Consider the following 16,481-nt stretch of genomic DNA (forward strand, 5'->3'; position numbering starts at 1 on the left):
GACACAGGAGCGCGCCCGCACGAGTGGCCCGAGGGTGAGCGCTTCTCCAACGGGGCACTCGAGAAGTGGAGGAGCCAGGAGCGCTGCTGAGGAATTCCAGAAGAGGAGGATTTGGAGCCACTCTGTGCAAAACCAACTGCACATGGGAGGTAAGTGTGACATGGGGTGTGTGTGTGTGTGTGTGTGTGTGTGTGTGTGTGTGTGTGTGTGTGTGTGTGTGTGTGTGTGTGTGTGTGTGTGTGTGTGTGGTTTGTTTGATAAGTAAAAATGTCCAAATTGGGCCCAAAGTGTCAATATTTTGTGTGGTCACCATTATTTTCCAGCACTGCCTTAACCCTCTTGGGCATGGATTTCACCAGAGCTTCGCAGGTTGCCACTGGAGTCCTCTTCCACTCCTCCATGACAACATCGGGGAGCTGGTGCATGTTGGGGACCTTGCGCTCCTCCACCTTCCATTTGAGGAAGCCCCACAGATGCTCAATAGGGTTCAAGTCTGGAGACATGCTTGGCCAGTCCATCACCTTTACCCTCAGCTTTTTTAACAAGGCAGTGGTCATCTTGGAGGTGTGTTTGGGGTCGTTATGTTGGAATACTGCCCTGTGGCCCAGTCCCTGAAGGGAGGGGATCATGCTCTGCTTCAGTATGTCACAGTACATGTTGGCATTCATGGTTCCCTCAATGAACTGTAGCTCCCCAGTTCCGGCAGCACTCATGCAGCCCCAGACCATGACACTTCCACCACCATGCTAATTGGGCCCAATTTGGACATTTTCACTTGGGGGTGTATTTACTTTTGTTGCCAGCGGTTTAGACATTAATGGCTGTGTGTTGAGTTATTTTGAAGGGACAGCAAATTTACAGTTATACAAGCTGTACACTCACTACTTTACATTGTAGTAAAGTGTCATTTCTTCAGTGTTGTCACATGAAAAGATTAAAATATTTACAAAAATGTGAGGGGTGTACTCACTTTTGTGGGATACTGTACGTTATAGTTGGAGCAATCAGTCACCTTTTTGTCTCAGGTTTAGACATTGATCATTGTGACCTCTTTTAATTACATATTGGTTTTAGCTCCTAGTCTGGGCTACGTGTGTTTAGGAACTTTGACAGCATTGTCAATTTGAATCATGAGAGGTGGAGGTGCTTAAATTGTTTACAGTTTTTTTTTTTATTAATATTAGTATATTTCTATTGAATTATGTTCCAATAAAGACTCTTTGTAGCAAACTTACACTGCTTGGTTTACCTAAGGCCCCTTTCACATGAGCGGACCAATCGGGTCAGCCTGGCCATTTTTCACATCATTTCTGTAATGGAGACAAGTGACAATAATTATCTCTATTGATCAGCAGTACATGAGGTTAGTGATGCTCTTGCTGACTCAGGTTGCCTTAGGCTGTAATTAATGAGGTGTGCTCGCAAGCAATGACTGACTGCCGGAGAATTAAAGTCAATTAGCTCTACCCTGGGTGTACGTGTGCTTTGTACTGTATAGAACAGTCATGTCCAAAGTCCGGCCCATGGGCCAATTGTGGCCTGTGTTCTGGTTTAATATATAATCTTTTTGTGGCCCCTGACGAATCCGCCGCTTGGGGATTTGTTGGGGGCCACAAAAGAGATATATACTGTATTTATCGTTCAGTTCTGGCAGCCAGGGAGGGGGCGGGACGAGTGCTGTCAGATTACATACAGGAGAATCTCCTGTTTACTCGGCGGCATCTGTAATAGGAAATCCTGTCTCCTGGGCTGGCATTGGACGACTGTTCTGTCCATCATAGGAGGCGGGACTTTGTAAAAAAGAGGCCGCCGAGTAAACAAGAGATTAACCTGTATGTAATCTGTTGGCGCTCATCTCGCCCCCCCCCCCCCTCCTCCCCGTCCCCTCCGAGGCTGCAGATGGGCATGGAGCAGGCTGCATTCATGTCAATGGTAAGGCTGCATTCATGGCACTTGTGAGGCTGCAGATGGGCACTGAACCTTATTTTGCTTTACAATTCTTTATTTAGAATTTAGGTTTTTCCCTAAAAGTGAAGGTGCGTGTTATACGCCGATAAATACGATATATCCAAATAACATGCATGCATTAAGATAAAAAGCCGCCTGTGTGCAGCAGCCCCACCTAATACTTACCTGAGCCCCATCTCAATCCAGCGATGTCCATGAGTGTCTCGGCCGTCCGAGACACTCCCTCCTGATTTGTTGAGACACAGCAGTGGTGCCATTGGCTCACGCTACTGTCCATCAAAGTCAGTTAGACAATCAGAGAGAAGGGGGCAGGGCTGAACCGCAGCTCCATGTCTGAATGGACACACGAAGCTGCAGCTTGGCTTGGGTGCCCCCATAGCAAGCTGTTTCCTGTGGGGGCACTCAACAGGAAGGAGAGGCCAGGAGCACTGAAGAGGGACCCGAGAAGAGGAGGATCCAGGCTGCTCTGTGAATATCCACTGCAACAGAGCAGGTAAGTATAACGTGTTTCTTTGTTATTTTTATATAAAAACAAAAAACTTTACAATCAATTTAAACACAATGTGACAATAAAACCGGTTACGTTGAAAATTTAAAAGGCTTCCTATTCCTCGCAATCCGTTTATTCCTTTATCATTATAATTGTCATAGCTGCATTTGTTTTGTTTTTTATTTTTCAAGTGTGTCTTGCTTTCCTGTACCTGGGTTGCTAAGCCACTCCCTCACTGTATTTATGGAGGGAGCCTTGGTTGTCACGCTAGACTGATCACCTGATGTGGACTACAAACATGCCCATATCTCCATCTCCATTACATGTGGATGGGTGGGGGCTGGGATAGGGGTTGCAGGCCAGGCCAAACCAAGCCAACCCAATTGGTAGTTTACAGAAAATGGGAAGAAAGATATTATTCAGTGTAGCTCAAGGGAAGTGATAGGAATGCAGCATTTCTGGCAAAATCAACAGGTATCTTCTAAACTTGCTTGGAAAAAAAAAAGTGCAACCATCCCAACTAAGGACTGTAAGCTTCAATATTTTACAATTCTTGTTTTTGGGTTTGTTTGTGTGTGTGTGTGTGTGTGTGTGTTTGTTTTTGTTTTTTGTAAAATCATATTTAACAGTTTTTTATATAGAGCCATTGTTTTCTCTAGGCCAGTAGTTGACCTGCTGATTCATCTGGCAACTCACCCATGACGGCAGCTGGCGGGTTTGCATCTTCAGTTGTTTCATAGATTGTGCGGTCCACTTAAAAGGTGCTCTACTTGGGTGGATTGTGTGGTTGCTGATGATTGACAGATACTTATCAGATAGAGCTGAAAATAGTGGACTCAACTGCCTACAAGCGGCTATAAATGACTCTGTGTACATGTACTGATAAGATAACATTGAGGAGAGTTCAGAGGCAGCTGAAAAAAAATGCCAAACTGCTCCTAAACGTCCATTTACCAGCAGCAGTGTACATGAGGCCTTAAAAGTATGCTGCAGATTTTCTTTGTACTTGATGAAATTTGCACTAATCAAAAGTTAACCATATCCTGCATGATGTAGGATAAGACTGATAACCTTTCAGTTCCTTATTCCTTAAACTTCCACATTAGTGATACAGAAGCAGCCCCTAACCATTACATTTCCTCTACCATGATTGATGGACGTTATTGGGCTCTCCTCCAATGTCTTTTATTTGCGTGGATGCTACTGCTGCAAAGATGGGGGCAGAATTTTAAACGTTTAGCTAGCTAAATAGGCCCTCCAGGAAGAATAGCAGATAAAGATTTGTTTAGTAGATTTGTTTGGGGATCGTTAAAAATTCTGCCCCCATCTCTGCAGCACTGGCCATCATTGAAAACATCCGCGCGCTTCATGTTAAATTCTGCCCCTCACCTACATGAACACTCCCTGGCAGCGCGAGGCACTGAAAAATGTCTTCAGTCGGCTATTGTGCGCAGGCGCCATCTCGCTGACACAACAGCTGTTTGTACAATCAGCTGTTGTGCTATTACGTACAGCGCATAGGCAGTTCGTCCCGGGCACTATTTGATGAAGGGCACTTCTCGACAGAACACTGGACCGGATCCAGGGTCCTGCTGCCACCGCAGGGCGGAAGATTGTGGTGTTCTCAGGGTGCCCTGCCACTAGGCCTGTGATGAAGCCAGGACCTGACGGGAGGAGAGGACTCGAGAGGCAGGCCAGCAGCTGACTGCCAGGAGGAGAGGTAAGTGAGCCATCACACAGAGTCTGAGCAAAGTCCTTAGTTGCGTGACTGGGGTTAAAATTTGTGAAGAGGGGGTATGTGTGGTCTGTGTGTGTGTGTGTGTGTGCGGGGGGGGGGGGGGTTGGGGTGGTATTTGCGTGAAGTGGAGTGTGGGGGGGGGGTTATTTGTGAAGTGTAGGGGGTAATGCTGGGTGTTAATAGTGTATCCGCTGACACCAATGCTGGGGGTTAATAGTGCGTCCGCTGACACCAATGCCGGGGGGGTCAATAGTGCGTCCGCTGAAACCAATGCTGGGGGTTAATGGTGCGTCCGCTGACACCAATGCCGGGGGGGTCAATAGTGCGTCCGCTGAAACCAATGCTGGGGGTTAATGGTGCGTCCGCTGACACCAATGCTGGAGGGAAAGGAAGGTTTACATGCTGCCCCCATTGGATGTGGCCCTCAGGTAATTTTGAGTTTGAGACCCCTGTTCTACTGACATCTGTGTTCTTTTTGCAGATTTTATCAATTCTTTAAAATTTGCAGTTTTGTATATGGCTTCTTCTTCTTTAAAACTCCTGCCTTTCAGACCAGCATCCCATAGTTGTGCTTCAACTTCTTGCAGATGACACTGGTGGTTGGTACAGTGTCTTGAAAAAGTATTCATACCCCTTGAAATTTTCTACATTTTGTCATGTTACAACCAAAAACGTAAATGTATGCTATGTGATAGACCATCACAAAGCGGCACGTAATTGTGAAGTGGAAGGAAAATGATAAATGGTTTTCAACATTTTTTACAAATTTGTGAAAAGTATGGCGTGCATTTGTATTCAGCCCCCCTGAGTCAATACTTTGTAGAACCACCTTTCACTGCAATTACAGCTGCAAGTCTTTTTGGGGATGTCTCTACTAGCTTTGCACTTCGAGAGAGTTTGCCCATTCTTCTTTGCAAATAGCTCAAGCTCTGTCAGATTGGATGGAGAGTGTCTGTGAACAGCAATTTTCAAGTCTTGCCACAGATTCTCAATTGGATTTAGGTCTGGACTCTGACTGGGCCATTCTAACACATGAATATGCTTTGTTATAAACCATTCCGTTGTAGCTCTGACTGTATGTTTAGGGTCTTTGTCCTGCTGGAAGGTGAACCTCCGCCCCAGTCTCAAGTCTTTTGCAGACTAACCGGTTTTCTTCTAAGATTGCCCTGTATTTATTTGACTCCATTCATCTTCCCATCAACTCTGACCAGTTTTCTTGTCCCTGCTGAAGAAAAGCATCCCCACAACATGATGCTGCCACCACCATGTTTCACGTTGGGGATGGTGTGTTCAGAGTGATGTGCAGTGTTCATTTTCTGTCACACATAGAGTTTTGGTTTTAGGCCAGAAAGTTCAATTTTGGTCTCATCTGACCAGAGCACCTTCTTCCACGTTTGCTGTGTCCCCCACATGGCTTCTCGCAAACTGCAAATGGGACTTCTTTTGGCTTTCTTTCAACAATGGCTTTCTTCTTGCCATTCTTCCATGAAGGCCAGATTTGTGGAGTGCACGACTAATAGTTGTCCTGTGGACAGATTCCCCACCTGAGCTGTGGATCTCTGCAGCTCCTCCAGAGTTACCATGGGCCTCTTGGCTGTTTCTCTGATTAATGCTCTCCTTGCCCAGCCTGTCAGTTTAGGTGGACAGCCATTTTTTGGTAGGTTTGCAGTTGTGCCATACTATTTTCATTTTCAGATGATGGATTGAACGGTGCTTCGTGAGATGTTCAAAGCTTGGGATATTTTTTTTAATTACGTAACCCTGCTTTAAACTTCTCCACAACTTTATCCCTGACCTGTCTGGTGTGTTCCTTGGTCTTCAGGATGCTGCTTGTTCACTAAGGTTCTCTAACAAACCTCTGAGAGTTTCACAGAACAGCTGTATTTATACTGAGATTAAATTACACACAGATGGACTCTCTTTTTTTTTTTTTTTTTTTTTTTTTTTTTTAGGTGATTTCTGAAGGCAATTGGTTCCACTAGATTTTAGTTGGGAGTATCAGAGTAAAGGGGGCTGATTACAAATGAAAGCCACACTTTTCACATATTCATTTAAAAAAAAAAAAAAAGTGAAAACCATTTATCATTTTGCTTCCACTTCGCAATTATGTGCCACTTTGTGTTGGTCTATCGCATAAAATCCCAAAAAATACATTTACGTTTTTGGTTATAACATGACAAAATGTGGAAAATTTCAAGAGGTATGAATACTTTTTTCAAGGCACTGTATATATTGTGGGTATCTGGGCATTCCACTTCTTTTTATGCCCTGGTTAGGATGTTCTTGTCCTACTAGTATACAACAGTGGACACATTTTCTGTGAAAGATTTAGTTTCTTGGGAATCTGGAAAAGAACAATAGACTGGTAGAAAGCATTTGTTTATTTTTTGGCCATTCTTGAATGTGAAAATGTACTTTTGCTCTCACTCACCTCATGGCAAAGAACTCTCCGAGGATCTGAAAGAAATGACTGTGCTTTATACAACTCCTAGAAAAATGCAAATTCCTTTTTTTTTTTTTTTTGTTTTTTTTGTTATTCTAACATGATTGCCAAGGTTTATGTGAAAACCAATTATAGTTTAAATATGAGTAATTAATTAAGCTAGCGCTAAGAGTTTACCATTAGAACACTGGATAAAGGAGAAATCTTTTTAATGGTACCTTGATTATATTTATATATCTTCAGCCCTATTTACATTTGTGCGCTTGGCAGCGCATGCTAAAATGCATATTACCACAAGGCATGGCAACACATCTGTCAGTCAGCTTGCCTGAGCATATTTTTTACCCAAGTGTTATCATTGATGCATACAATAGATGGACCCATAAATACGAAGTTGCATGACAGAACATATTGAACGTTGCTCAAAATTAGTAGATTATTTTGTAGAAGTGAGTGAGGTCATGTCTGCTGTGGAATTTGAACCAAATAATGTTAAATGGTACATGATCGTACCCAGTGGCCAATGGCAATGATAAGTCATAGAATGTCACCTCTATGGTCCTTATCTACAAGGGCTCCATCTTTGTTGTCTTGCAATGATCTAGTCATTCATCAGGTTAGAGCAACTCCTATATATTGGCTTGTATGTCACTGATGCCTCAGTAAAATGGTACATAGTTAACTACAAAGAAAAAGGCCATTAAATGCAACCTGACCTTACTTTCAGCAGCTTTGGTACAGGAAGGCAAACTTGTGTAACAAGTTAATATATTTTGTATCAACCAACATATTTTCCCACTGGCTTCTGGCCCTTTCATCAAATTAAAGTGGCTGTAAAGACACAAGTGTGGTGTGTTTTTTTTTTTTTTTTTTTTTTTTACCTTCATGCAATGTATGCATGAAGGTAAAAAACCCTCTGTGTGCAGCAGCCCCCCCCCCCAGTACTTACCTGAGCCCCCTCTCGATCCAGCGATGTCCATGAGAGCCTTGCCTCTCCAGGGACTCACTCCTGATTTGGCTTTTTGGGGCAGCAGCAGGAGCCATTGGCTCCCACTGCTGTCAATCACAGCCAGTGAACCAGTCAGGAGACAGAGGAGTGGGGCCGACCCACGTTTCCATGTCTGAATGGACACACAAAGCCGGGGGTCGGGAGCACGCCTGCTCTGGTGCCCCCATAGCAAGCTGCTTACTGTGGGGGCACCCGGCAGGAGGGAGGAGCCGGAAGCACAGTCGAGGGACCTGGGAAGAGGAGGATGCATTACATGGAGCAGGTAAGTATGACATGTTTGTTATTTTAAAGAAAAAAAATGAGGCTTTATTATCACTTTAAGCCATTCTTAGCCAAAGTTCCATGGAACCCCAGGGTACCTCCAGAGGTTGATAGGGGTTCCTTGTGCTGTGGCTGATTAACCTCCCTTTTGATGGTGAAGGGGAAGAGAGATTAGGAAAAAAATGTATTCTTTGTATTAATTTTCTGTAATGACTACTTCTTTTGTAAAGGCAATTGCACATCATATTGTATAGGCACTCCATCATGGGATATTTTCTGACATCTTGGCAATGTGTTGACTATTCTTTGGGCAATCATACAATGTGTGGTGTGTTCTTGGTGGGGGTACTGCACAGTTCCGTGTGTGTCGGTTCATTTTTGCTTTCATTGTTGTGGTTTATTTTGTTTGTTTGTTTGTTTGTTTTTTTTTTTGTTTGTTTTTTTTTTAGTTCCCATGAACACCGTTTTGAACATAAGCTCCATAGAAATTTCATTTGTAGTCCATAAAGCCCTTTTCCTAACTCAACTGGTTGGATGCCGGCTTGATGCCTTTTAAAAGTTTTTACAGTAATCCATAATCATATGTTGTATATTAGTATCCCCTTGTCCTGGCCAACCCCATCTCCCTGACAAAGCCCAATCGGGGTGAAACGTGTCAGGCATGGCTACAGGTGGGGATGCTTAGTGAGCAAGTCTGGTGGAATAAATGTTTTTTTTTCTTGGAGTGACATGATCGGTGTGTGACCTCTCTTGTACGAGTATTGTGATCTCCCTGCCATAGTTGCTGACTCTGTTCCTGTCCATCTGGGTCGTTTTGATTTTTCCCACCTTTCCGTGTTCCAAAATCTCCTGCTGTATTCTTTGCACTACGAAAAAAATCTAAACGTAAAAAGACAGTCCCAATAATTCCAAGTTAAATATAAAGTGGTCCATTTGTCTTCGTCTACGTTTTATCCTATTAAGAGGAGCACTGTTCTGTGACAGTAAGGGGGTGTTTCATCTCTTTTGGTTATATATTTCAGGGTGCACAGCTCAAGGCAAAATACATTTTTAAGAGCATAAAAAGCATCCATTATATCTTTTAATGCTTCTTGTAGATTGCCATGACTAGAGGCATAGGAAGTTCAGTTAATTTGAAATGCATGACATACGATGTCAATGAAGCTTTGCTTATATAGACAGGTATATTGTCACCTGCTTTATTGCTGATACTGATTCATGGGAAGGAGAAGTTCTGTCATTTTGAATGTGGAGTAATAGAGATGATTAACACTGGAGTTGTATAGAGAGGAGACGGCCTCGTGAATGCAGCTTGCTGAACAGGTACTGTGTGATATTGTGATGGGATTACAGTCAGATGTACTTCTGTTCCCAGAGGAATTCCGGCATATTTTTGTACCATCTGTAGCAGCAGTCACGAGGCAGCAGGCATGCTTTTCCTCCTCTAACGGGTGACTCACATCATTTACTATATGCTTAGAATCGAGATCAGTCAGAAAAACACTTGTGGCTCGAGTCTGAGAGGCTAATTCTATGATGCAATATTTAAAGCCCAACTCAAGAATATTACCGTTGATATTAAAAAAGAATCCAAATGCTTATTTTAAATAGAGGAACTGAACGCATTTTCATAACAAGCATGCAGGCTATTTATTGCAGAAGAGACACGCAATATCTCTTCTGCAATAAAATAAAGGTGCCTGCTCGTTTCTGCCCACTTGTGTGGCGTGTAAACGGAGTTGCATGAACAGCTTAGCTTGCATTGCCGCACGTGGTACCAATGTGCCAGAATGACTGACTTCATCCTGCGCTTGCAAATAAAGAGGCCTGAAGATTGGCACTTGGAGAGAAGATGCCAGCACCGGCAAGGGACTCCTCGTGGACTTTGGGGATCCTCCTTCTGGAGTCTACATCACTGCCTTCTTGATATGAACACCTCCTATTGGTGGATGACACTTCCAGTAGCCGGTTCCTGTCTCATTCGCTCCAGAGGCAGGAGAACTCACTGGGGTGGTTAGGGGGGACCAGTGCCCTAGAAGATAAGCAGCAGGGAAAAACGTCTGGTCCCTAGATCATGATATTGGCTTGGTTCATAGAAAAAAATTACTTTGAATCATTACTGCAGGATGGCTTAGGAGGATGTGTTTGGAATGACTGAGGAGTAAGGTAATTTAATGCACAATGTATTATTTATATTTCAATTTTTCTTGAAGTTGGGCTTTAAAGGGCCTATAACCCTGAGCTTAACCCTGAACTTCAGCTTATCCGACCTGAAAATGTATAAAAAAATGCTACTATGGGGAGACCTGTCTTGCACTCAGCTGTTTTTCAGTGCTCCCATAGGAGAATACCACTAGCTAATATTGTTACCTCCTTTAACCCGAAATGTCTTGTAATGTACAACAAGGTGCGCGGCAATGTTCAAAACGATACCGTTGCAGCGATAAACCAAATCATCCTTAAAATATCTGCAAAAACAGATGCTCCTGGAATTGTTGATCTCCTGGTCCTCTGCTGCACTTAATGGTTTCTCCCATGACATGTACATCACTGCAGGACATGGCAGGAGGAACCACAAAGCACAACAAGGAACTCAGGAGATCAACACTTATAGAAGATTATGGCCCCTTTCAAAGGGGCGGACCGAACAAAACTGACAAGCGGACCATCCATTATCCTGGATGTCAGCAGGTAAACTTGCCTGCTGACATCCGATCTGCTAAAAACAGATGGATGAGGGGTCCGTTCCCCATATATCTGGTGGGTTGGATGTAAACAGACAAGGTGGTTCGTTTACATCCGACTGCCCATAGAGGAAAGCAGACCTGTCATCAGCAGACAGATCCCCCGATGAGCAGGTGGATCCGCTGGTGGAGAAATAAACCAATCAACTTACTGTTTTTTTTTTTTTTTGGTCAAAACTTAACTGAACAAGCTGAAGTTAGAAGCGGATTGGTTACCCTGCACAGCGGCACCAGATTTTACCCTCTACAGTTTTAGTAAAACAACCCCAATGTCTTCATGTGGGAATTTCTTTGCATTTTAATTGTATTTTTCAGTGGGGGAATCAGAGGTCAGTATTTATCTACTTTTAAGGGACCAGTTTTACTTACACTTTTTGATTTAGCAACAGAGTCATTAATGCTAAGACAGATGTTTAAATAAATTTATAAGGACTTTTAAATATGAATTGTATTCATTCTGAATGTTACATAGTAGTAAGTGAGGTTGAAAAAAGACACCAAGTCCATCAAGTCCAACCTATGTGTGTGATTATATGTCAGTATTACATTGTATATCCCTGTATGTTGTGGTCATTCAGGTGATTATCTAATAGTTTTTTGAAACTATCGATGCTCCCCGCTGAGACCCCCGCCTGTGGAAGGGAATTCCACATCCTTGCCGCTCTTACAGTAAAGAACCCTCTACTTAGTTTAAGGTTAAGCCTCTTTTCTTCTAATTTTAATGAGTGGCCAGACGAGAGTCGGACGGACGAGAGTCTTGTAGAGAGGGAGAATTATCGTTTTATCTCTGGGGTTGATCCCCTTTTTAATGCATGCCAATATTCTGTTTGCTTTGTTAGCAGCAGCTTGGCATTGCATGTCATTACTGAGCCTTTAATCTACTAAAGACCCCCAGGTCCTTTTCCATCCTAGATTCCTCCAGATGTTCTCCCCCCAGTGTATAGATTGCATTCATATTTTTGCCACCTAAATGCATTATTTTAAATTTTTCTACATTAAACCTCATTTGCCATGTATTTGCCACCCCATTTATTTTTTTCAGATCTTCTTGCAAGGTTTCCACATCCTGCAGAGAAGTTATTGCCCTGCTTAGTTAGTATCATCTACAAATACAGAGATTGAACTGTTCCTTCCTTTATCTAGATGGCAACTCACCTCCTCATAGAAGGTTAATAGATTGGTTTGGTAAGAACGATTCTTCATGAATCCATGCTGATTACTGCTAATGATACCGTTCTCATTACTAAAATCTTGTATATAGTCCCTTATCCCATCCAAGAGCTTGCATACTATTGATGTTGGACTAACTGGTCTGTAATTCCCAGGGATGTATTTTGGGCCCTTTTTTTAAATATTGGTGCTACATTGGCTTTTCTCCAATCTGCTGGTACCATTCCAGTCAGTAGACTGTCAGTAAAAATTAGGAACAATGGTCTGGCAATTACTTGACTGAGTTCCCCAAGTATGTAATATGGCCCCTTAAAGAGGGCCTTCCTCTCCCCCTCTCTAAATAACCTGCCCATGCTAATTATATTTGGGGAAACAAATACATTTACAATTAGGAGCACACCCTTTCCCAGATCTCCTTTCCGCCTGGGTTCCACATCCTACCCCACCATTTTTAAAAATAACGGCATATGAAGCTAACTTCTTACTTGTGTGTCAGCCTACCAATTGGTGTGCCTGATCTTGATCTTATGCATGGGGTTGTACACGATTTGGTGCGACTTGTTGTTGTTTAACAAGTCACGCCAAATCTCGCAAGGTCCATGTGCCACATTACTGGGTGCATGTGCTGTACGATGCAGGAAAAAAAAGGGCCTCTTCTTGGGATCTTGTGAGGTTTCTTGCAAGATCTCACATTTTACACACAGGAGAGGTGACTGGAGGCACTGGTGACATAATCTTTCTAGGGGTAGCTGTGAGGCCCAGGGGTACGTCACCAGTACCTCCAGAAATGCATGTAGTGAAATTAATTGCAAGTACACAAAATAATGTTACATGAATTTTAAAGGCATTCAACATATTTTCTGTTTAGCAAGGAGATCTGCATGTACTTTGTAAAATTTTAGTTATGGCGAGAGAGAGGTCCAATTTAATAGGTTCTCTAGCTATTCCTAATTTTATAAGAAAAATGATTCTTATCATATACTGCATATCCATTTACACTACTGTGGGCAATGAGATTATCCCAGGGGTTTAAAAACAGGTTGTCTCCTCATGCGTGCTGGAGGTTATAAAAACGCCAGCATCTGTAGCTGCAGAAAGCTGTGTTAAAAACCCGCGAGTTTTGCCGCGCTTTTAGAAAAACTATACTCCTACAAAAGCTTATGGTTCAAACGCTCATAAGCTCAGAATAGCCACGTTTCATCGTGTTTTAGCGTTTTTCAGAGTTAGAGCATTTTTACAGCTGGAAAACTCCTTCAAACCCACAATTTGTGGGGGTTTTTTTCCAGGCAGAAAATGCCCCTGCCAAAAAACAGCAGCTGTAAAAACATCCATTTTGCATGAGGCCTAATATTCTAGGACGAGGCCTGAATTTGGAAATACCAGAATGTTTGTTTTATTTCTGCAGTATTTATAATGGAAAAGATATTGCATTTCGCAAAGGGGTTGAAAAACGTTGCAGCAGCTCCCCCGAGCCCCCCTTTTTACTTGAGCCCTGTATTTCCCGCGACAGGAACGAGCTCTGGCCGGTGTCTCGTGTTCTGATTGGATAGATTGATAACAGCGCAGCCGTTGGCTCCCGCTGCTGTGAAACAAATCCAATGATGCGGGGCTGTGTCCTGCTGTCTGTGTCAATAGACGTGGCAGCAGGACTCGGGAGCAGCCCACACGGGTGTCCCGAAGGAGAGCGCTTCTCTGGGGCACTCGAAAAGAGGAGGAGCTACCAGCGCTGCTGAGGGACCCCAGAAGAGGGGGACTGGGGCCACACTGCACAGAGGAGGTAAGTATGATATGCTTGTTATTTAAAAAAAAAAAAACAAAAAAAAAGGGTTTAGTAACCCTTTAATTCAAAGTTGATTTACCATGAAAAATGCAAGAACAACTATTTTAACACATATATTCATACAAAGGTTAACTATGGGGAATAAATATTGCTGTTAACTCACATGCCTCATTACCAGTCTGGTAAGATTGCTTATCTAGTGCAGTTTTCCTTGTGTGTCTATGATGAACAGATGGAATTTGTTTCAAATTGCCTAACACTTTTGGGCTTCATGACTGCTAATTGAATGTATATCGTTTATAAAGTAGAAGGAAGCTGCATAGAAGTCATAAAAATGATTTTCGTCGTGTATGTTTTCAATGATTGAAATATTCTGTCATGGCCTGGCCCATAGATGATGCACACCGATCACGTCTGTCTATTTTCTGGGATATTTTGTGCTTTAAATTAAAAAAACCCAAATCTTCTGCAACATCTCCTTTTCGTCCACTCTCTCTATTTTATGTGTGTTACATTTTCCCCACATGGTGAATAAATAATGTTGCGATTTGGATGTGCTGTGTCATATTTGTAGATGAAGAAGAAGAACAGAGATGATAGGGCAGAGGAGTACACTCAAGGGCAGCGAAGGGAATACAATGTGTAATCTCCTCTCTGAATCACTGCTTTTTCAGAAAAAAAACGCAGCATGTAGATAAGTGGGATTTTTTTTTTTTTTTTGACAGGTATAACACTTCTGGCGAAGAGTGAGTGGTGAATACACTTCAGGGCTCTGTTTACGCTTAAGCTGGTTATAGACTGAATGGTTTTCTTTCATGCAATCACGGTTAGTTGCTTTATTCCTCCACAGTCAGTGTTGATGGGTGAATCCCTCCCACAGAGCTATTGTGTTCTCCTGGCAAGGGGGAGGGAAACACTGTAAGTACTGCTAGCTTCTATAATAGCCGCTAGCAATAATCACATGTAAAATTGGACAGGCTGGTTGTACCTAAGTTGATAGATGAATCAACTTTGGTACATTCAGCCTGCCCATACATGGTTTGAATCTCATCCAGTCCCTGCTGAACGGTCTGGGATTCGAACTGTCTATGACCGGCTTAAGGGACCTTTCGGATGGCTGTTCTTCATTCCCATCAGAAGGGGATCCATTAACAGATTCTCTGCTAAATCAGAGCACAATGATATGGATGTCTCTTTTGGGAAATCGGTGTCCGTTCCAATTTCTTCCTCTAGCCTGTGACCGGAAGTAAACAAACCCATGCATGTGTTTGTTTGTTTTGTTTTTTGTGCTTTTTTTGTTTTTGCGGTTTTGGACTTTTGGACCTAGATGGACTCTGGGGTAATCATTTGCTTCTTCCCATGGCCAGGCTGTTATGTGCCTTTTACTGAGGAGTGGCTTCCGTCTGGCCACTCTACCATACAGGCCTGATTGGTGGAGTGCTGCAGAGATGGTTGTCCTTCTGGAAGGTTCTCCTCTCTCCACAGAGAAATGCTGGAGCTCTGTCAGAGTGACCATTGGGTTCTTGGTCACCTTCCTGACTAAGGTCCTTCTCCACTGATTGCTCAGTTTGGCCGGGCGGCCCGCTCTAGGAAGAGTCCTGGTGGTTCCAAACTTCTTCCATTTACGGATGATGGAGGCCACTGTGTTTATTGGTACCTTCAATGCTGCAGAAATTTTTCTGTACCCTTCCCCAGAGCTGTGCCTTGATACAGTCCTGTCTCTGAGGTGTACAGACAATTCCTTGGACTTCATGGCTTGGTTTGTGCTCTGACATGCACTGTTAACTGTGGGACTTTATATAGACAGATGTGTGCCTTTACCACAGGTGGACTCCAAGTTGTAGAAACATCTCAAGAATGATCAGTGGAAACAGGATGTGTTTATTTTTAATAAATTTGCAAAGATTTCAAACAAACGTCTTTCACATTGTCATTATTGGGTATTGTTTGTAGAGGAAAGTAATGCATTTAATCCATTTTGGAATAAGGCTGTAACATAACAAAATGTTGAAAAATTGAAGCGCTGTGAATACTTTCCGAATGCATTGTATTTTTTATCCTTTTTGCCTTTTTAGTGCTGCTGCATCTTTTGCAGTTTCCTATCTATATGCTCTATCTGCATGTGTCCAGTGATCGCTGCATGACATTTCATTACATGTATCATGGTAATGAAAGCTGAAGATTTTAGTAGATTGAAAATTACATTAATATATTAAAGATTTATATGAAATTTTAGTGGTTAGGTTTAGATCTAATTAAATGAGTCTTCCCTTGCGCTATTATTTTTTAAATTTTTTATTTCACACACTAGTGCAGAAAAATGGTATAGGAAGTTTTTTGACTCTCACAACCTTACGCCATACATCTTGATGTACATTACAGTGCTCTTGGTACACTATGTAGGGGATTTACTATACCCAAATTGGTATTTTTTTTTTTTTTTAGCACTGATCACTGTAATGGTGTCGTTGTTCCCCAAAAAGTGTCATGGTGTCAGATTTGTCCGCTGCAATGTCACAGTCCCACTAGAAATCGCTGATCGGCGCAAATTACTAGTAAATAATTAAAATTCAATAAATATATCCCATAGTTTGTAGACGCAATAACTTTTGCGCAAACCAATCAATATACGCTTATTGGGTTATTATTTTACCAAAAATAAAAAAGTTTACATTTTTTTTTACTTAGGTATGTTTTATAGCATAATTAAAAAATATTGTGTGGTGGGTTTTTTTTTTTTTTTTTTTTTTTTAAATGTCTGTCTTTTTTTTTTGTTTTGTTTCTAGTGCAAAAAATAAAAACCGCAGAGGTGATCAAATACCACCAAAAGAAAGCTCTATTTGGAACTGTGTCAAATTTACTTTTCCGCTGATCATGG

The 16,481-nt window shown here is 42.3% G+C and overlaps 1 protein-coding gene across 2 annotated transcripts in view; it reads left to right on the forward strand.

The window, feature by feature from the left end:
* LOC141131384 (lamin-B3-like) overlaps positions 1–16,481 on the forward strand; it is a 278,047-nt gene that overhangs the window by 148,467 nt on the left and 113,099 nt on the right. The gene's annotated exons all lie outside the window — the stretch shown is intronic.

This window comes from Aquarana catesbeiana, linkage group LG03, assembly GCF_042186555.1.
Source record: "Aquarana catesbeiana isolate 2022-GZ linkage group LG03, ASM4218655v1, whole genome shotgun sequence".
NCBI classification, from domain to species: Eukaryota; Metazoa; Chordata; class Amphibia; order Anura; family Ranidae; genus Aquarana; species Aquarana catesbeiana.